Genomic DNA, 23,422 nt, shown 5'->3' on the forward strand with positions numbered 1-23,422 from the left:
ACAATGTGCTTCCTTACTATATTACTCTGAACAGCAGGGGCAGGGGGAGTCTCCTCTTCACAGCCTACATGGACAGGACTCATCTCTCTATTGCTCCCATTCTATTCAATGTCACTGTTTCTATTTGCATCCCTGAAGTCCTGATATTTTTTGGAGGGAGGCCTAAGGTATCTCACAAGAGCCTGAGGTTAGGAATGTGTGTGTTTGGGTAGAAAATGTGCAATGCCTCATTTATGATTTTAGTATAATTTCCGCTACTTGGCAGTGGCACACAGGACTGCTTGCTTGATATTAGAACCTCTGGGACAACATAAAGTACTAATTACATAGCCTCATTGTTGATCACCCCTTTTGATTTTCAGACATAATTTATCCAAACTGCTTCAAAGCCAAACTGTCTAATATACTTCTCCCTAGGAATTCCAGCACACGCATTATTACACATAGATACTGCTTTATACGCTGGGTGGATTCTTTCTGAGACCATATTCCTCACAAAAAGTCCATCTTTTGGATGAGATCCAAAAGTAACATCACAATAATCTGTGGCCATAAAAGATCCCTTGGCATTTTTCTAGAGTTAACCCCAGACCCCTGGCCAATTCCAACTCAGGTAATTATATTCTGTCTACTTAAATTTACCCTGTGCTGTTAAGCAGCTGTTGTAATCTCAAGATATGACTGCTGTTGTATCCTGGTTACTGGAAACTCCTAAATCAAAGCACTGAGACTTAATATTGAGTAACATAATTATGAGCTTTATTGCTCATGTCTACACTACATTAGTAAGAGCTTTGTGAATACCTAACTCTTTTCTGGCTGGGTCTAGTAGAAATCATGAGATGAATTCTCTACAGCCACACTTTCCCCACAAAACCTTGATCAGGAACCTTCAGGGCATGTCTGTAGTACATTACAATTGGCTTTCAGTGCTGCATAAAATCATCCTTATCTCCCTCTCTCACAAGGGTGTAGAATATTTAGTTACTATAGAAGTCCATGACAATAAACATATTTTATTACAAGAAATAATTCCAAAGAGAGGTAATTGTTCCAAACCAGGTAAGAATTTATTTTTTCTTTTCTTTTGTTTTCTGGTTCTATTGGGAAGTGGGTCACCACATTTGGGGGCAAAGGAAAAGCAAAATATTGAACTACACCAGCGATCAGGCTGCTTAGTTCTGCTTCATTACAAAGCAGCTTATTTTGCAAACAAACAAATAAGAGAAATAAGGATCGACGACTACAAAGACAACTAGAAAATGTTTTGCAGATGACAAAATCATTCTGCATTTGTCTCAATACCCACTAACTCCATGCAGCTTGGAAATGAGGGATGCATTTATGCTTTGAAAAGTGACTGTAAAAATGGCATCTGGGATTCCATTTTCATTGTGCCTGATTTGCCTTTGCTCAGTTTACCAGTAAAAAAGAATGGTTTTCATACCAGCAGCCTTGCAAATGCATCCTAGGATCTGAAAACAAAGCCGTGTTCATTCTGGCTCATGTATCCTCATCAAGGCTAGGAATCTGTAATACTGTCTGCATTTGTCATGGACTTTTGTGATTTTTGCAATTTAAAAGCAGATTGATGGATGTTCCATAGTGTGTAGAACTGCATTACCTTACTTAAAAAAAAAAGTTTCCAGCCTATACGGCTATTTAGACAATCTTTCAAACATGAATCAAGTGTAAGTGATACAATGCTGTCTTCCCAAGTCCTACCAGTCTGCAGAGCTTCGGCAGAGCATTCCATAGTCTATGTGAAGTATGCATTTTCCCAATATGAATGAAGGTTTGTGCTAATTTTTATTAATTCTGAAACACAATTTTGTTTCTGATGCAGCAAAATACTTAAGCCCTAATTCAGGAAAGTGGCTAAGCACTTCTTTAAGTTAATTAAATTCAATTAGTCTTTCACTTAAAGTCAGCTTTGATTTAAGCCAATAGGATTTAAGCACATTTTTAAAGTTAAGTAAATGCTTCAAGTTTTACTTTACTGAATGGGCCCAGACACCAGATGGCTGCTCTGGTGATTAAGGCACTGGATTGTGTCTCAGAACATCTTGGTTCAACAGATCTCCCTGTCACAGGCCTACAAGCAGAGACTTGCTTTCTGGGCCGGTCACCATTTCTGTATCTGAGTTGCCATTTGTAAAATGGGGATAATAATTCGTCTTTATTATTTCTGGTACTGTAACCCCTAGGATCCTCAGCCATAGACCAGGACCCCACTGTGCTAGGCACTGTATAAACACAAAGGCAATCACTGCTTCCCACCACCCTTTGTTGGTCTTATTTATAAGATACAAATACTATAATAATATATATTTTTAATGCCCTGTGATTTGTTTTGTTCAGCTATGATTCTGGTTTTTTCCAACTTTCTGCTATGACACCGCTGTGCATCTTCCAATACTTTGACATGACAAACCACCTTATGTGTAATAATGGCACTGAAACCATGAAAGTCATAGATTTGAAGCTGGGTTAGTTAATGATTCTGCAAATGATATTCCAATCAAAAAATAATCCAGCTCACTCTCCCAAATTTATATTAGCTCTGTAGTGAAAACAGGAGTAAAATAGTCAATAAAGCAAGCAATGTTGTTGTAGCTGTGTTGGTCCCAGGATATTAGAGGGACAAGATGGGTGAGGTAATATCTTTTATTGGACCAACTTTGGTTGGTGAAAGAGACAAGCTTTTGAGCTACACAGAGCTCTTCTTCAGGTAAAGCAAGCAGGCATGGTTCAGAATTCCCATTGGAAGCTGATCTGGTCAGTAAGAAAAGATCCTTTTTAAATCAGTTGCTTTTCTACCCATATTTTAACCATAGCCGCACTACAAAAAAGGAATATATATAAAAAAGGAAAAGCACACGTGCTGTGCAATAAACCGACCTAGACTGAATCAGAACCCGCAACCTTCAGATTCCTCCCTTCTCTCTAATGGAGGGAACAAGATTAGCCTAGGAGCCTGGTAAAATCAAGAAATTGCTTAATTTCTGTGTGTGTGTGTAGCGGGAGGGGGGGTGTTTAAAGGGTGATATTATAGAAGATCTCTAGCAGAATCATACATATTCAGAAACCAGAAATCAATTTAAAGGAAGAGACAGCGACTAGAAGGAGCAGTGTTCTGGTTACCTTCATAGTAAGTTGCACAAAGTTCTGAGGTGTTACAGTAACAACGAGTAGGTCAGTGACAACATTTATGTCACAGTTTCATGTTAATTGCACCTGTTTTCAACTTCCGTGGTCCACTAACACTCACTTAAAGGATTCCAGCTCCCAGATGTCGCCTCTCTTGGACAGAGATCAATGTCACTCCCTTCTGACCAGGGTCTTAAGGCTGCTCAGCTCCCTGGATTTACACTCTGATATCCGCAGCAAGCCAGACTGCCTAAACAGGCCAGTACCTGCACTTTGTTAGCTCTTTGAAGCCTAGGACCAGTGTACTGCCTGCAATTACACATTACCACAAGCTTCTCCTAAACAAGCATTACAGAGAAACATATTAAAACAATACAAGTTCCTACACACATGCTATAACGCTCACTAAAGGTCACCCTAACTCTAGCCTAGGGCTCTGGTAGGTGTTAGTCATTCAAAACTTGTTTTATCCCTGTGGTTACAAGTCCATCTGTCTTAGATCCAGAATGAGAACACAGGCTGAGCAGATCAGTCATTTCTTTAATCAGCTTGGGCCTTTGATCTTGGCCTTCTGCAGGTAACCAGCAGACAATGACCATCTCCCCAAGGCATAGCTTCAAAAGGCTGGGTTTTCACATAACCAGAGGTGAGGAATTTTCATTAACCACTCCCTAGGGAATCTCCTGGAAATCCATTTAACATTTATTGTCCCCCAAATCCATCTTGTCTGGCACATTTTCAATATAGTCTTTTGAAATCCCAGTTCTAACATTAGTCACCTGTCCCCACCCCACCGAAAGATTGCCTACAATCCTAGCCCACAATAATACATAAACTTAACAAAATACGATCTTTCAATGATACTGTAGGAATGCCATATCCATCACATTACGGTAGCAATAAGCAGATCAGTGATAACATTTCCTGACAAAATCCCAGCACCCAAGATACAGCTAGGACAGGTGGCCCTACTTGGCATGCCTCAACTGAATTTTTGTGAGTGGTGAGGGCAGAAAGAGGATAGCTTATGTTCCAGCCCCAAAGACCTTACACTCTGAGCATTAGATGGGATGCTAGTGAGGGGAACAGGGGTGTAGCGATGAGTTGAGGAAGGATAAAGATTACAGAAATATGACGACACAGAAACTCAGTATATGCACATGCACATCTTCATGGGTCAGTAAATTTTGTTTGTTTTATAAAAATTATGAGAACAAAACTGTAATATAGTGAACATAATTGACTCACCTATTGTGGGTACTTAATTAAGCCTTATAACAGCACAGTGACGCAAGCAAGATAGCATTATTCTGTCTATACAATTGGAAAAATGAGAAACAGATTTTAAGTGATCTTACCAAAGACACACAGCAAGGCAATGTCAGAATCACCATAGTGCTTTCCACAGTATGCATCCGATGAAGTGAGCTGTAGCTCACGAAAGCTTATGCTCAAATAAATTGGTTAGTCTCTAAGGTGCCACAAGTACTCCTTTTCATAGTGCTTAAGTTTCCTGGTTTCCACAATTAAGGTAAACCCACTGGACCTACTCAAGAATCTTAATTCAATAGGTTTTTAAACCAACAAAAGCCGTGACATTCAGTATTAAGCTATGATGCTGGCAGTCCAAGTGCCAGCTCATGCCAAGGCCCTGGGCCTTACTGAACACTGTAAGTTCACATGTGTTAGTATTGGTGAAATAGATATTAGAGTTATAAGAACATATTTAATGTTTAGACTTTATGGAACGCTTATAGGATGCTGCATATATTAATCCTACTTATAATATCTGTATCCTGGGTTATAAGGTAGTGTTTAAATGTTTGCTCTGTAACTATAAAAATATTTGCTAAGACTGTAAATTCCCCATAGTCAGGGGAAAAGCATTACCAAGTGTGAGATGCTAGTTTACAAGAGGTGTTGTCTCCTCCCCAACAAAAGAAGCTCTACAGACATCAGACCAGCCATTGTGGACAAAAGACTTTTCTGATTGCTTCTCCCACACTCCTGAAGAAAGTAAGTGCACAAGCCCATATCCCCTCACAGCTTGAATGCTGAGGGAAGGGAACAAAAATGTCTGTTAAGGGGAAATTGTTACCTTTATGCTGTCTGCACTCTGAGGAGCAAAGATTCCTAAACATAAACAAGAGATTCCCAAGCTGCTTGGCTTGAGTTAGCCATAAAGGACATAAAACTTGCTTATTATAGAAGCTTCTATTACCTTTTGAACTTAAGATTGTAACTCATTTCTGTGTATGTTTACTTGCTTTAACCATGCAAATAACTTCTCATTTCTTTTTCCTAGTTAATAAACCTTTAGTTAGTTTGTCACAGGGCTGGTTACAAGCGCTGTCTTTGGTCTGAGATCAGAGTACAATTGACCTGGGGTAAGTAACTGGTCCTTTGGGACTGGGAGTAACCTGAATAATATTGTCATTTTTGGTGTGAGGGACCATCTATCACAGAGGCAGGCTTGCCTGGGTGGCGTGATAGATCAGAGTACCCCAGGGAAATGTCTGTGGCTCCCTATTAAGGCTGTTATGGTGCTTTAGGAGTTCACATTTGTTACTTGGTTGGTGAAATCTAAGTATAGAACACACAACCAGTTTGTGGTTCATGCTGTGTTTCTTGACCGTCCGCCCTGAGGTTGGCACTCATGGTCATGAGCCACTCCAGACCGCGTGACATAAGGTTTCCAGCAAGATTTTACCCCTCCCACATATATATTACACATACACTGAAGCCTAAATTCATGTGTTAGTGCACAACCCAGCACAGAAACAGAGGGGAGCTGGCTAGCAACTCTGATCCTGGAGTTGCTGTATAATAGCCAGGACATAGGAATGCCCTATAAATGCCACCTTCTATTCCCTCCTATCCTTGGCATGCCCCCTGCATGAGATGTGGGCAAAGAATCAGACAGCAGGCAGAAGTATTCCTCTTTAGAGCCATTTTGCATCCATTATTCCAGTGCAGAGGTGAATTCCTCCCCTACAGCAAAACTAGAAATGTTCCACTTAATAGAGAAAGTGATAACCTAGACTCAGGAAGCCTGGATTCTGCTCTCAGTTATATATCCACATCCTCAATTCATACTGATGGTCTTACCAATGATTCTGGATGCCTTGCATGGCCTAACCAAGGGAAAAATTTAGTCCAGTGAGTCTGTAATTTATAAAGTGACCTATTCTGAATCACAATATTGCTCCTGCAAATCCTCCAGCCCAAGCCGTCTGAAGGAAATATGATCTCTTCTTTGCAAGTGGAATTAACGCTGGAAGGGAAAGGATTTTTAAGCCTAATACTTGTCCCAAGATGACAATGTCCCACACTAAAGTGCTGGGCCCATGTTCATTGGTGGCATGAGCAGATACAACTCCTTTGATTTCAATGAAGAGACTCAACTCCACAGATACCAATGGAATTACACCTGCTTATGCCACTGGGAAGCTTGGCTCCTTGCCAAACAATTAACATTTTAAAAGCAATTGCTACACCTGCGCATCCCTGTGAATATAGGACATAAAAGATAAAAAGGAATCCATTTCTTCCTTTCATTTTCTTTGGTCTTTTCCTCATTCCAATCTCAAGGTTGATCCAAGCTACAGAATTAAGAATGTTACATTGATACCTATTTATCTGTATTTACTTTTTCACCAGTGATTTACTTTCTGAAATATATCCTTCCCCACACCCAAGTAAAAATTCTACTTCTGAACATCTCTTTGGTTGTGATTGATTTCCTGTGTCTTCTCTTCATAGGGAAGCTCTTATCACACTGTAAAATATTGCAAGCAGGAAAGATACATTAGCTTTTACGAGGCAGTGCCTTCCCAAGACAGCAAACATTAAGCCTGAGATAAAGATACCCTTGAATTAATGCATAGAAAGCATTATATAAAAGTGGTCCCAAATGGCTGAACATGGTAAAAAATATAAATGGAGAAAACAAGCAGATTTGCTTGGCTAATGCGTATCAGCTACTTTGTGTGCAGTGCATGTTACACATCTTATATGACTGTTCTTTCCTTCCCTAATTTATCATCTGACTAAAGCCATCGATCAGTATAACAGAGCCAGCGAAGATTCACTACCATCCATTAAAATTAATTGTGCAAATTAAGGGCCTGATCCTATTAAGGGCAGTGCATCCACAAATTCCACTGAGGGCACTCAGCACGTTGCAAGATTGACTTGGAACGGACACTGACTGATCAGAACAAGTTTATATAAAACCTAAGACCAAAGGAAATGTTTCCGTGATAGATCTACTTATTTAAATCCATTAAAAATGTAAACAGGTAATGTACTCCTGAGGGAATTCTGCACACACAAAAATAAAAATTGTGCATATGATATTTAAAAATTCTGCAAAATTCTGCATATTTTAATCGTCAATAAATAAACATGGAAAAGCAGGCAAATAATAAAATCAGCTCAGGCATTACTTGTAACAGAGGGGCTCATACTGCCCTCCACTTCTCTGAATGGAGTGTAGCAAAACAGTGCTGATGTATCCTGAGGAGAAGGGACAAGGGCCAGGCTCACTGCATGCTCTCTCCTTCTCTCTACCCCACAATAGCCCTTACATCTTTATTTAATGACAGGTTTCAGAGTAGCAGCCGTGTTAGTCTGTATCCACAAAAAGAACAGGAGTACTTGTGGCACCTTGTGGATACAGACTAACACGGCTGCTACTCGGAAACCTGTCATTCTGCAAGGCACTGAATTTAGCCGTATGGAATGGAAATCCATCAACTTCATGAAAATACTTGTACAGATACAGACAAACATCATCTTCCTTTCCAAATGCAAACAGATGGACATCATACCAAAAAGACTAAAAGGTATAAATTTGTTAGTCTCTAAGGTGCCACAAGTACTCCTGTTCTTTTTATCTTTACTTAAGTAGTTTTAACAGTCCTAGAATGACAAGGGAAGAAGCCACTGTCAGCAGTTTTGTGCCCTTCCCCCGGTGTCTCCAGGCAATGGCTAGCACAGTAGTTATCTATGCCTACCTCACTACTGGCTGAACAAGTAGTAATTCAAGACCTAACTTACATTGTCCCCATTCTGAAGGGGACTTTGCTCAGGTATAAGGTGTCAGGAGAGAGCAGTGGCCAGAGGAGGCCAAGTGGGGATGCGGATTCTCCTCCCAGTGGATTCCCATGATATATGGTGTGGGGAAGCCGTACACCCTGTCTCTTTTGCATTCTCAATAGTCCCTCTCACCTGAAGGGATTTCAAGGGAACTATGATGTGTGTTATGGAGTTTGAGCCCCCCAAACCCTCTCCCATGGTTATAATCTGGCCATGGCTAAGTGAATCTGTTGTTCACATCTGTGTGTTTTAACCTGACACTCTCTCTGGGAATTTCTTTAGTGCATCTTAGGCTTTAATAACCACTGCCATCTTGGGGAGAGGTGTGGGACATGCACTGGTGCAAGTGGTTGGAGATATTCTGCCCAAATGCTTCCTGGTCCCTAAACGGGTTGTAAGCCAGTGGGCAAACTCACCAGTTAGAAAAGTAGAACAAAACTCCCAGCTCAAGACCCTTTCCTCCACAGTGGCTTTATTTTCCAACAGAAGTTCCATAATAAGAGCAAATAAATGGAAAATAACCATCTATGGTTTTCCAAGCTTCCACTAGCTGGAAGGGGAGAGACCCACACTACACATCGCCGACTAGGGACCTCTGCTACCACTGCCTCAGAAGCAGGAAACCTTGTATCTGGTTTCCTGCAGTGTATGTGATTAGGCACATGTGATCGACCTACAACTACAGCTCCCAGTTTAAAGGGCCCAAGGGCCATTAACAGGTGCACTGGCATATGTGTATTTCCCACCCAGCCCCCCAAAAAATCAAATGCCCTGTTACCAGAGTATGTGCAAGAGCAGAATCTGCTACACACTTTAACAAGGTCTAGCTTGACTCCCCACAGTATCAGCCTAAGACTACTGGTTAGTATAGAAGATTACGAGGTGAGGGACTCATCCAGCCACACTCCCTCCAGTATTCCTTGTAGTGCTGGTACTCCCACAACTTTCTCTCAGGGAGCTCACTCAGGGACTCTGGCTGTTTTCTGCACAGCTGCCCCTACACCTCCCTGATGCAACCAAGCAAAACAAGTAAAAATATGGCCTTCTGTAGGATTGTACTACATAGTGAGAGCCCAGTGCTGCATTCTTTGCACACACAAACAACCAAAGAATTTTCAGCTATGATGGGGACACAGGTCCATTAAGAAAATAATTGCAAGCAGTAACTCATATCACAAAGGCCAATGAGCTTCCATCACATGGTGGTAAATCAGGATCAGACTGGAATCAGTAACTACACATGAAAAGGTTCTACCTCCCATTACCAATCCTTGAAAACAGTCAGTCCCCAGTCTCTCTCTTCTCGGATTTTAAAAACAAATCCCCGCATCTTGTCTGCTTGGTCTCAGGAAATTTTCAAGAGTGACATCTCTCATTTAGACACATGACAACTTTTCAGATCCTGAGTTTGAACAGGGCCTCAACTTGACCTTCAGTTTTGCGCCTTCCATTTTGCAGATATAAATGACAGACACAGATTTGTGTCTGCAGTTTTATGAATGCTTAAGTGAAGCCTTTTGGATATAACTACTAACTATATCTCTGTTCCTCCACAGAGATGCTGGGGCAAACAGGTAGTTTAAAAAAAACAAAACAAAACAAAAAAACCCTAAAAGTGAAAAACATAAATTTTACTGAAAGTGTCACAGTGCTGAAAAATATAAATTTAATGCCAAGTAATGTTCTTTTTGCTCACGATTAACTCTTTGTTTGAGAAGGTCACCCATCAACATTTCTGATGAATTCCCAATACATTCTACAGCAGTACTAGGTGTTGAGAAAACCCTACTGATTGCAGCACAGATCTATAAAGGCCTACCTACTTATATGGATCCCCATTCTACCTTGATCTCGGTTTTATCATGTTGTTGGAAAAGGACACTCATTACTAAGCAATATTCCTCTGTGAGGACACTAACATTAGTGCAATGATCCTCCCACTTTATGTTGAGGATTTTCTGAAGAAAGAGCTGGTGCTGGTGTTCCAAGTTTTTCAGGTATTTTCTATGTGTCACCCAAGTCTCACAACCATAGAGGAGAGTTGGGATTACCACAGCTTTATAAACTAAAAGTCTAGTATGTGTTCTGATATTGTGGTTGTTGAACACCCGGTGAGACAGTCTGCCAAAGCCAAGGCTAGCACAGCAAATTCTGTGCTGGATTTCAACCTCTATGTCTCCCCTCTGTGAAAGATGGCTGCCAAGACAGGCAAAGTGTTCTACATTTTCCAGTTCTTCTTTGTCGATGTAGATCTTCCTTGCTGGGTCTGATGATTGACTGGGGACTGGCTGGTGGAGAACTTTTGTTTTGCTGATTTTCAGAGTTAGCCCTAGGCTTTTGTAAGCTTCAGAGAAGCAATTACGGGATCTTTGTAGATCCTCCTTTGAGTGTGCAACCACAGCACAATCATCTGCACATTGGAGTTCAGTTATTGTTGCTGATATTAATATCTGCTGTCATACACAACCTCCTTCACAAACAGATGTAGGATGGAAATCTGAGCCTCAATTTTAAATACTAAGAAAGAGAAAGAAGGAGCTCTGTAATATGTTCCATTAGCCATGTCTCAGCCTCCTCTTCCTGTTCTGGGAACAAATCAGATAATTGAAAGGTCTGAAGGTTTGTCTAAATTGTGTTTCAATTTTGTCCGTGTATCTCCAAATATTTTTTATTTATGTCAAACCAGACGTCCACTGAGATTGTGATAATTTATCATCTGTCAAGTCCCTCTGAATCCCTCTTTGATTGTTTTGTAAACTTAATGCCACTCTAGAATCTCTTGTTGTGTAAAATAATCTTCAATAGTCTTCATGGTAAGTGCAAATTTTAATATACTTGTAGTAATCAAAAGCAAAGACACAGCCTTCCTTAAGAGTTCCACTGAGGCCACTGTAAAGCGAAGCAATAATCCTCTTTTTCAGTCAACCAACCATGAAGAGAAGATGAAGTTCCACTATGTGCTCTGCACACTCTCTTTAAATCCCAAGGAGAAAGCAACAACACTTAACACACTCAGATACCAGGGGCCTTAGATTATTGACCTAAGTAGTATTCTTAGCTTTTCCTTTTATTTATGTTTGAGAAAATGGCAAAACAAAACAAAAAACCATGACACACCTGACATACTTTTCGACTGTATTTTTAGATGGCTTCTTCAGTAACTTGGACACAGTGGCCCAGATTCTCAGCTGGTGAAAATCAGTGTTGCTCCATTGATTTGCGTGGAACAATGCTACCTTACAGCAGCTAAGAATCTGGCCTACTGTTCTGTGGTTTTCTCTTCGGATGGATGAATGCATTTTTCCATGTTTGGTTGCTTGTACCTATTGTCAGGTCATTCTTTTGTGTTCAACCAACCGTTTTGCTTCTGATTCTCTTCGTTCTTTCTTTAATTTTCCTTCAACTCCATCATTTGGAGCATCCAGCAGTGGAACTGCAAGTTTAAATCTGTCTGGGAACAGTGTCAATCATTTCTTTAAATTGCTCATTTTGTGCTACATTGACAATGTTGTTAGTATAAAAGAAGATTGCAACTTTTTTATCTTTGCCTTTCACTTGCTTTCATGGCATAATCTCCTGCCCATCCTTGTCTTTTTTTTCCCGGGGTCTTGACAACAAATGGAGTGTACTCCTGAATGAAGCTGACATTGAAGTATGGCTGGAAGAAGCATTTAAATTATCACTGGGGCTACATTTCAATAACAACAATGGCTTGAAAATGTCTAACTTTTGGGATCATCAAACTCAAAGCTCTTGAACATCACTAGAAAAGTTTCATTCAGTGACACATTTGATCTTGAAGAATGCAAAGACACTGATTTTCTGCATCTTTTGAGAGGATCACCTGTACTTTTTATTTAACTCTTGACAGTGTTTACATTTTACTTCAGAAAGTGCATGTTTGTATTGGTTCAGTTCCGTCACTTGATTCTTACAACTTTAGGTATGTTACGCAAATGTATACACAGATGTATGGGAATCCCTAAACTCTGATCTCCCTTTTTGCGGTATTTATTAGCAACTTTCACGTTCACACCATTAGACTGACAAACAACCACTGTGGATTCATCACAGTGAAGACTGAAAAACAAGATGGTCAGATAAGCTTTACAAAGACCTGCAAGATCAGATGTCATCCCTACTTTCCACAAGTTTCTAGATTCAAGCCCCCTCAATAGTTTACAATTGCAGGGCTCTTCAGTATACTCACAATACGCAGCTTCTGTGGTTATCAAATGCATCTGGCTCTCTTCAACATTTAATCAGCCATAAGGACCACTTATTGCTTCATATATTTCAATATTGTAAATGTCATCCCCTATGACATAATAAATATACTAATGGCCAGTTTGTGTCTGGCCCCAGTGCTGATGAGCATGGTAGGATGAAGAGGACACAAAGATCAAAGACAACAGCAGTCCCCATTCTCAAGGTAGTACAGAGACTACTCCCTCCTAACAGTAAGGGGGCAGGGTGGAAGCAGGCTTATGGCCTCACATCTCTTCCCACCAGGCTATGGAGCTGGGTGTCAGCACATCAGGGAGAAGGCTGCCAACTGTGCCAAAAATACTGGTGTATACAATGTCAAGATCCTCCATGTATTCCATAAATGCATAGGGGGGAATTCACCCTTCTGACCCCAGTTGGCTGTGCTGATTTTCTGTAGTTTTGAGAGAGAGAGAGAGTGTGCACACACATACACACCACAAGCAAAGGCCTTCCTAGAGCATGTTGTCGTATTTCATACCAGTTGAAGTAAACAGCTCAGTCTTCAAATTATTCAGGTTTTCTCATTCGACATCATTAGACTGGGTACTAGGTGAGCTGCTAGAATACAGTTGGAATGACTCTGCCCCAAATGAATATATGGCTTTCATTTGCAATGTTAGCTGCAAATCTTGGGAAGGAATGGCCTATAAAGGGTGGATCAAGCCAGAAAGCAACATCAGGAAACAGAAAAACGTGCTGCTAACTTAGCACTGTCACTAATTCAGATACAGATGCTAAATGTTAGAAAGGAAGCGGAACAATAGTGGCTCATGCTCTAGAGGTGATAAGGAAGTGACAAGAGTTAACTGTGCCATTACCAGATGTCAATGCCAAGCTAATAAGACATGGTACTGTGTTGTTCCTATGACTGACCCCTATTTCCATTTGGGTTCACAGACTTTGTTAAGCTATATATCACAAATGCCATCTTATTTCAGCCTGTTAGTTCGTTTTCCTCCTGGCAAAGGAATCATTTGTCTTCTGGGCCTTGAACCAAAGAATCTAGTTGCTGGACCCACTGCTAAATGGAAAGCCAATGACTCTTTTAGCAATTTTTATCTTATGGATGCCTAAACTTTCTAATCAAAGCAACCAGCTTAAGCAGTGTAAAACATAATATTGGGAAAATATCTAAAGGTAAGAAAAGATACAAACTACACTGTGTGTTCACTGAAAATTATACAGATATGTGGTTAAGAGCCGGACTTCTTACACGGGGCCTGATTCTCCACTCACTGACACAAGCGGTCTCATTAACTTCAATGAGACTGCTTATGTGAGTAAGTACTCCTCAAAATGAGTATGAGATGTAGGTCTTGGCCAATATGTGTATAATTGTGAATGCATTAGAAACTTGTTTTTTACTCAAGCAGAACATCCATGGACTTCAATGTTCTAATTTCAACATAAATTCTGCATAAGAAGAGACTATCAGAATTTGGCCCTTAGTGGGATATACAGTCATAGATACATGACAACCATCAGTTCCAATGGTTGTGAACTCTGCAAAAGGAATGGTAATCGTAATGGTTCTACTTAAACACAGTAGGTTCTGAAAGCATCAGATCCTTGTAAGTCTTTGAAATAGAGTACAAACACAAAAGGTTATCCTTCACGAGAATATCTTATGATGGGTCACAGGATCCAAAACAATGTAACAGTGCCTCAAACTATGGTCTCTTCATTCAGAATTAAACAATAGAAAGAATTTGATCAGACATTTAATATCAAGCAAAAACAGATTCTAGGTGTGTGAAAATATTGCTGCCCAAAATCCAACAACTTCAAATAGACTTATAAAAGATACCAAGCGGGTTTTTTTTTTAAGTTTAATCTATTTTATTAGGAGTTTCATAAGTCAGCAATGAAATTAACTAGGCACTTTGCTAGTTAGCAATGGAAGGATTTAAGAACAGGGATAATAGCAAAAGGAAGAATTGAATTCACAGAGTCTGAGCACTGCATTTTAAATTACTTATACTAATGAACTAACTTACACAACCCTGCAAGTAATTATTGGAGATAACTAACATTTCCAAATCTATCCTCTCCAGCAGTCATCTCAAACTGATAATATTCAATAAGTAATCAAAACAAAGAACCCCGATATTCATATCTGTGCAGGGTTGATGCCATAAACCATAAATTCAATTTCAACGTTATAGCTATACTTCTGAGAGTGAAAAATTACATTCAAACAATGCCAGAGTCCCTAAACTGCATGCAACTGACCAAAAGATTTATAAGATGCACAGTGTCAAATGCTGCCTTAAAAAGTCAAGCTATAAAGAACAAGGTAATGTTTAATTCAAATCTATGACTGGTAAAGGCAAGTAAGTGTATAGTTTACCACACTCTCCCAGGGGTTCAGCACTGGGAGGGCAGATTAATTTGCATTCAGATTCCCTAGGATGCCCTGAATCAGTCAATGTCCTGAACAAGACCAGTCCCTGGCAAGCATTACCCAATCTTGGGCAACAGTGGACCCCCTGATAGAACGAGGCTTAAAGGCACATTGTGGTGTTGTGACTCCCATGGGGAAGATTTTATTCCTCCAGGGTCGTGAGGGAACGAATCTGACCAACAGAGCTCATGGGCCCAATTCTCATCTGATGTAACTAAGTGTAGCTTCAGTGACTCCAATGGAGCCTTGCTGATTTACACCTCCAGAGGAGCTGGTCCTATGTGTCTTTTTTTTTGCCAGCTATTACCTTTTCTTAATTTAGGACCCAGAAATCGCTGAACATGGAACTTTTAGTGAAACAAGTCATTTTTTAAAATAAAATTCAGACACTTTTTGATAAAATCATCAATATTGTGAAAAAGGGCCACTGATGAATTCTTTCCTGAGTGAATGATCCATCTGGGCAAAGGCCTTTTGATATTGTGATAAATGTGAATGTCAAGCATTAAACAAACTAAATTAAAAAAAGACTAAAACAAAACTAAACTTGGCCAAACAGGATTTGTTAAACCAGAAGTTCCATTGATTTTGGCTCCCTCTTTAGCTTTTGAATCATTTGTGAACCTGTCCTGTTAGCTGTGAACGTTTTCATTGTGTATGCAAATGTTCACCAAATATATTGAATGAATATAGTAACCTGTCAAACAAATTCTAATCTGGCCAAGCCTAGACGAGAGTACACCAATAATGATACAAAGAGGACGAACACTGAGGAATGAGGACAATGTAGAACACATCTGGATGACAAGATGCTTTGCTAAATATCATGGGCCTGATCACACACCCACAGAAGTCAATGGCAGAATTACCATTGGCTTCAATTGCACAGAATCAGCCTAGAAGTGCCACCTGAAGTGGCTTCCTGGGGGCTAAGGCTCATATCCACAATAGTACTTAGGCACCTAACTCCCACCTGAATTAAATACCTTTGAGGATCTGGTCTAGGTGTACAGGTTAATGATTTTAGTTTATTTCACCACTGAACACCTGGGCCAAATTCTGATCTGTTGGAGCTCACAGACAAAGTGGAGTTTGGTGGTCTCAAACTAGTTTTCATTTGTGCACCTCAGAAACCACCACATAATTTGGTATCTCTAGGGATCTGCTCAAAAGAAGCCCAGGACTCTAAGTGTAGGGTTAATCCAGATCAAGAGCCATGTGGGGAAGCAGGCACAGTCCTGCTAATAGTGGGTGAAATTTATACTCGCTCACAAGGCTATGCACCACTTACATCCCGCTTGAGCCCCATTTTGAGGATTTAAATGGGACAGAAGTGCCTTGTGCTGTCACTCGGCACATAGGAGAATGTCCTTCAGTAGATGCGTTGTTTTAGCCAACACTGTTAGCCCCTTGTTTTCAGGAGTATTGTATTCCCACACTATTTTTCCAACGTGAATTAGAGGACTAAAAAGAGTCACTGTGAATACTGATGATGAAATATCATTTAACTCAATTAGAAAAAGCCCACGGTAATTATAGAATCATATCTGGTATAAACTACCCTTATAATAATGCCCAACGAAAACAAAAAAAATCAAGCCAAAACAAAATACAGTTAGTTTACAAGGTACTCTAGATTCAGAGATGTTTTGGATGCAGTTAGTCTGCTTAGTAAACCACAATTACTTCGTAGCTGGAACATGCATTTTAAAATACAACATTTATATGAATACTCAAAACTCTTGCAATCAATATGCAGCACAGATCTCTTCACTACAGCAGGTACATTATCTTGTATGGCACATGCCCGGTTACCAAGGCAACCAGTATCCTTCAACCAACTCTATTATTATGGCTATTACAGACTTTTAGAATCTCTGGTGTCGAAGCCATCACTCAGGGCTACTTTGTGTTAATAACCCTCAAGGATAGATGCAAGCGGAAAAGGAAAAAATACAGAAAACTCTGCTTTGCTGATAAACAGTATTAGAAGCCAGAGGTGGCCTGGGAAATTAAATTCAATCAGCTAAGGGGAAGCAACTCTTATATAACAATCTTTATTAAGTCAGACAAATGTAGTGACAGTTCATTGCAGACATTCAATGCTGAAGATGAATCACTGTCTCAGTAAATCTGATGGTGGAGAATGGCTATGGTACGAATTATATGAAAGATAAAAATCTTTCTGCTAATCTGTAGCATTGCAATATTAACTTCTCATTACTGCAGATATCAAACATGCCTATGAAAAAGGATTGAAGTAAGCTATAAATGTATCAACAAAATGAAGGAAGAAAATTATTTTGATTTTACCTTTTCATGTTGTCTATTGAATTTGGAGAGTTTTGATGTGCTACTATCAAATTTATTATCTTTACAGTGTAATCTGAATTTGATTAATATAAATTGTCCCAGAATACTTTGGGAAAGCATTCTATATCAATAATTGCCCAGGCCATTTTCGTATATAAGCATTTCCACATCAAAGCATTCCTGCAACCTCATTATGCTCTGTACAGCTTAATACAAAGCCTCCCTGAGCCACCAACCAGGGAATTTCAGGCAGAAAATAAGTAACCTAATTTATTAAAACAACCCTTGCCAAATCATCCAATAAGTTGCTAGCTAGAAAATGTGAACTACATGCTGGGCAGGGTAGGAAGGATGATGCTTTGAAAGCAGTGTTTTGTGGGCTCTATGAAAAGCTCAGACGCCCTCTACACTAGGAAATTTACCGATTGCAGACAAAAAGGTTTCTGACCTTGTGCAGAATATTACTGATCCCTACTTACCCTTAACTTGTGCTCAGCACTGTTTCAGAAACCATGGTTATACTGAACTAGTTCTGAACATAATTTGTCCTTGACTATGCTGGCTTCATCTAGCACCAGTTGTCAGCAAAAGGCAAAATGCCTACTGTGAGCCACAGAGTCATTCTGCAGAGTTAACACATCATTGAGATGAACAGAATCACTCCACACCTCTCTCAAGATCCATTACCCCCATAGGGCCATAGAAGAACCAGGGTGGTTCCTGGAGAGTGTGGGGACAGGACTTGGAGAGCTCACGCATCAGATGCACAAGCATAGTGCCCTGTGGAGTCCAGCTCCATAGGGGATCCCTGTGCACTCCTTAAGTAGCAGCTGGGTAGTGGCTCCACTCATGCAATATGGACTATTGTATGCTCAAGTTGGAGTTACAATTTGGACTTTAAGCAGTTCACGACTGCCTACTGTTTGAGGCTGGTTGGCTGCAGATACATGAAGACAGCACTACACTGGGGTCACATTTGGAAGGTTTTCTTTCCATTGCCTACATGAAAGTTCAAATACTCCAGAGGTTGACGTGAAACTTGCCTATGCACCCTTGGCCAGTGAGTTTGTTAAGCACTGAGAAAAGTCAACAGAAAAATCACTTCATATGTTCACCAAAAACATTAACATCATACATTTCTGACCCAATTATCAGTCAGACTTGAGCTTGGCCTCCCTTGCTGCCCATATTTTTTGCTGTCCATATTTTAGTTAACAGGAGGCAATCTACTGCTTAGTCTGCTAAGCACCCAGTTTCAGGCACAAATCTGGTACATAGCTGTCCAAGTGCTAGATATGTGGCAACAATTAACTGCAGGCAAAATGTCTGCATTGCAACAGGAATTAGGCCACCATGTGAGCCATATAAACTTAAAACATCTTTAAAGTTTGCACTGAAAGCTCACCCTGTCCTTCAATTTTAGGGCCTGATTCCAAACTCCTTACTCATACAAAACTCCTAGTGAAATCAACAGGCCAAAGTTTGCTCTTAAGTTACACCAATATAGTCCAGAGCAAAATTTGGCCTGGAGTAAGAACTTAGGGCAATATTGTGCCTAACCGTTACAAAAGTAAACAATGAGAGGTAGAGGTTACAAAGAGCTTCCTGATCACCCCTACACAGGCCATGTAAGAGCTGAGCAAAATTCCAGCCTCTGTGCCAGTGGGGATACTCAGAATGCTCCCTCTCTGTGCTACTGGGGGTGCAAAGTATTGCTAAGGGGTTGGGGAAGGGTTGCACCAGATGACTGGCCACCCAAAGGGGAGTAAACTAGTATACTGTACTCCACAAAGAGACAATAATGGTTGCACAGGCTTTGTGCATTCAGAAGTGCCCCAAAGAAGAATGGCTCGTGAGTTATCCTTTACTGTGGGATGTGTGCACTCTGAACAGTCAAGCCCTTAAAGAATCTGGCCTGAGTAAATACTGCTATCATTCATTTAAAAAATTTAAATATTTAAAAACATTAATAGCTGTAGCTTGTTTATTTTGTTGAACTAATAGTGGCTTTATACATAAGATTAGCATTAACAACAGCATTAATACTAAATTAAATTAGGATTCAGAATATCTTAACCTTTTTCACTCTACTGAAAAGGAGGACCATATCAAGTGAATAACACACACATACTACTTGAGGGTCCATCCCCCCACTATCCTTCTAGTTATATAAACAAATAATTTAGATAATAAAATGTTCATTTTAGTTTCCGCAGGTTTCGGGATTATACATATTTTCCCCAGATACATATTCATCAAAGCAACCCCCTCTGGTCATTCGGAATTATTTAAAATTATAATTAAAAGCATTCATCTGATTGTATCTACCCCTTGCTGGTGTTTATAACATTTACTCTTACACAAGGCTGCAAAGCCTCTGCATGTTTTCAGTAATGTCTGTGCTGATCATCCGTACAGTAGGAGGAATCTGTGCATCTCTGCCATGCTGAATGTCTCCTCAGGCTTTCAATGGCCTGAAAAGAAATTCAGGAAAAGAAAAACATACCAAACAGTGTTCTCTTGCTGTTGACCAAAGATGGAGGCCATGCTTTTAAACCCTAAAATGTTTCCAACGTCCAGGATTAGCGTCTCAACTTCACTATAAACATTCGGAAAGAAAATAAAGTCACTTGGTGGAAAAATGAGATTATAGTAGTGAAAAATTTAAAAGACATGCCAGACAGATACCATCCCCCTGTAGGCAGCATATCATTTATGAGCCTGACGCTATACGCCCACTTTAGCCAGAAAAATCTAGTTAGCTAATAACAGTCCCAAGATTCTGATTTGTAAGGACATCTTACTACATCTCTCTGACCCGGCAAGTATCAATTCTGAGTTCTAAAGACACTTAAATTGCAATAGAAATATAAAATTCCACACACCACATAAAAACAGTACACTTTTACATGGCATATATCAAGATTCCTTCCCCACTCTGAAATCTAGGGTACAGATGTGGGGACCTGCATGAAAACCCCCTAAGCTTATTTTTACCAGCTTAGGTTAAAACTTCCCCAGGGTACAAACTATTTTTCCTTTTGTCCCTGGACTTTATTGCTGTCACCATCAAGCGTCTCACAAATATAACCGGGAAAGAGCCCGCTTGGAAACGTCTTTCCCCACCAAAATCCCCCCAAGCCATGCACCTCCTTTCCTGGGGAAGGCTTGATAAAAATCCTCACCAATTTGCATAGGTGAACACAGACCCAAACTCTTGGATCTTAAGAACAATGAAAAAGCAATCAGGTTCTTAAAAGAAGAATTTTAATTGAAGAAAAAAGTAAAAGAATCACCTCTGTAAAATCAGGATGGTAAATACCTTACAGGGTAATCAGATTCAAAACATAGAGAATCCCTCTAGGCAAAACCTTAAGTTACAGAAAGACACAAAAACCGGAATATACATTCCATTCAGCACAACTTATTTTATCAGCCATTTAAACAAAACAGAATCAAACGCACATCTAACTAGATTGCTTATTAATCCTTTACAGGAGTTCTGACCTGCATTCCTGCTCTGGTCCCAGCAAAAGAAAAACATAGACAGAGAGAACCCTTTGTTTCCCCCTCACCCCAGCTTTGAAAGTATCTTGTCTCCTCATTGGTCATTTTGGTCAGGTGCCAGCGAGGTTATCTTTAGCTTCTTAACCCTTTACAGGTGAAAGGGTTTTTTCCTCTGGCCAGGAAGGATTTAAAGGTGGTTAGCCTTCCCTTTATATTTATGACACGCCCCCCAAATCACAGATAGGGTGAAACACTGGCTGTGATTCTTCCTGGAGCTCTAGGAGAAAACAGAGTTAATAAGACACATGCACCTCTAAATATACTACCAAGTATATAAAGACTAACAATATTTTCCACATCTCAAGGACCATTTTAACCAGTTGATTCTAGGAAACTTTCATGGGAGAGTGCATCAGCCACTTTGTTAGAAGCTCCTGAGATGTGTTGGATGTCGAAATCAAAATCTTGGAGAACTAAACTCCACCGAATAAGTTTTTTGTTATTTCCCATGGCTGTATGAAGCCACTGTAGCGCAGCATGGTTGGTTTGCAGGTGGAAACACCGTCCCCAAATGTATGGGCGTAGCTTTTCCAGAGCATAGACAATAGCGTAACATTCTTTTTCACTGACTGACCAGTTGCTTTCCCTCTCAGACAGCTTCTTGCTGAGAAACCCTACAGGGTGGAATTCTTGATCCGGTCCTTTCTGCATTAAAACTGCTCCCACACCATGCTTGGATGCATCTGTGATTACTAGGAACGGTTTGTCAAAGTCTGGGGCCCTTAGTACAGGGTCAGAAATGAGTGTCGCTTTAAGCTGGTTAAAGGCCTTCTGATACTCTTCAGTCCACTGAACGGCATTTGGCTGTTTCTTTTTGGTTAGGTCTGTCAGTGGGGCGGCGACTCGGTTGTATTGCGGTACAAATCGCCTGTAATATACGGCCAAACCAAAGAAGGATTGGACCTGTTTCTTTGACTTTGGGACAGGCCACTTTTGGATAGCATCCACTTTGGCCTGTAGGGGGTTGATAGTTCCTTGACCCACCTGGTGTCCAAGGTAAGTCACTCTGCTTAGGCCTGTTTGACACTTCTTAGCCTTAACAATTAGTCCTGCCTCCCTTATGCGCTCAAAGACTTTTTGTAGATGTTTCAGGTGTTCTGCCCAGGAATCCGAAAATATGGCCACATCGTCAAGGTAGGTGACTGCATATTCTCCTAATCCCGCTAGGAGACCATCTACAAGTCTTTGGAAGGTGGCAGGTGCATTCCGCAGCCCGAAAGGGAGTACATTAAATTCATACAGCCCGACATGTGTGGTGAAGTCTGACCTTTCCTTGGCAGATTCATCTAGCGGTACCTGCCAGTACCCCTTGGTTAAGTCCAAGGTAGAGATGAACTGGGCCCGTCCCAGTTTCTCTAATAGTTCACCTGTGCGTGGCATTGGATAGTTGTCTGGGCGAGTTACAGCATTTAGTTTACGGTAGTCCACGCAAAAACATATCTCCCCATCTGGTTTGGGAACTAGAACCACTGGAGATGCCCATGCACTGCCAGAGAGGCGGACTACACCCATCTGTAACATATCGTGGATCTCCCATTCTATTGCAGTTTTAGTTTGAGGAGACACCCGGTAAAGTTGGACTTTAATTGGGCGAGCATTACCTGTGTCAATGGAGTGGTATGCCCGTTCAGTCAGTCCTGGGGTAGCTGGGAATGTCGGCGCGTAGCTAGCGCACAGCTCCTTGATCTGCTGTCGCTGCATACGCCCAAGGGTCATGGAGAGGTTCACCTTTTCCACGCCACCAGCACTTTCCCCTTCATAGTAGACACCTTCAGGCCACTCAGCGTCATCTCCTCCCTGGGCTGTAAACTGACAAACCTTTAATTCTCTGGAATAAAAGAGCTTTAGAGAATTAATATGGTACAACTTAGGCTTTCGGTTTGAGGTGGGGAATGCTATGAGATAATTAACAGCTCCCAGGCGCTCCTGGACGGTGAATGGCCCTTCCCATGACGCTTCCATTTTATGGGCCTCGAGTGCCTTTAAGACCATGACCTGGTCCCCTACTTTGAAGGGACGCTCTCTGGCATGTTTATCATACCAGGCTTTTTGCTCTTTTTGAGCATCATTTAGGTTTTCTTTAGCAAGGAATAAAGAGGTTTGGAGGGTGTTTTGTAGGATGGTTACAAAGTCCAGAATGTTAGTTCCTAGAGAAGGTGTAAACCCCTCCCATTGCTGCTTCACCAATTGTAATGGCCCCTTAACCTCGCGGCCATATACAAGTTCAAATGGTGAAAACCCTAAACTGGGATGTGGTACAGCTCTGTAGGCAAGAGCAACTGCTGCAACACTAGGTCCCAATCATTGGAGTGCTCATTTACTAATTTACGTATCATGGCCCCCAAAGTCCCATTAAATTTCTCCACCAGGCCATTTGTTTGATGATGTTAAGGGGTGGCAACCCAGTGATTCACCCCATGAGCTTCCCAAAGGCTTTCCAAAGTTCCTGCCAGGAAATTAGTTCCTGCATCTGTGAGGATGTCAGAGGGCCAACCTACTGTGGCAAAAATGTCTGCTAGTGCCTGGCATACACTTTTAGCCCTGGTGTTGCTCAGAGCTACTGCTTCTGGCCATCGGGTGGCAAAATCCATGAAAGTCAGTATGTACTGCTTTCCTCTG

General features: G+C 40.8%; 1 protein-coding gene across 6 annotated transcripts in view; it reads right to left on the reverse strand.

The window, feature by feature from the left end:
* Positions 1-23,422, reverse strand: part of SLC6A1 (solute carrier family 6 member 1) — a 130,540-nt gene that overhangs the window by 69,744 nt on the left and 37,374 nt on the right. Inside the window, exon 2 of one of the 6 annotated variants that reach the window (XM_043551359.1) lies at positions 19,743-19,835. The exons of the other annotated variants lie outside the window; for them this stretch is intronic. The gene's annotated coding sequence lies outside the window, so the exon portion shown is untranslated. The remainder of the gene's footprint in view (positions 1-19,742; positions 19,836-23,422) is intronic. 6 annotated transcript variants of the gene reach the window in all.

The sequence above is a fragment of the Chelonia mydas genome, chromosome 7, assembly GCF_015237465.2.
Source record: "Chelonia mydas isolate rCheMyd1 chromosome 7, rCheMyd1.pri.v2, whole genome shotgun sequence".
Taxonomy (NCBI): Eukaryota; Metazoa; Chordata; order Testudines; family Cheloniidae; genus Chelonia; species Chelonia mydas.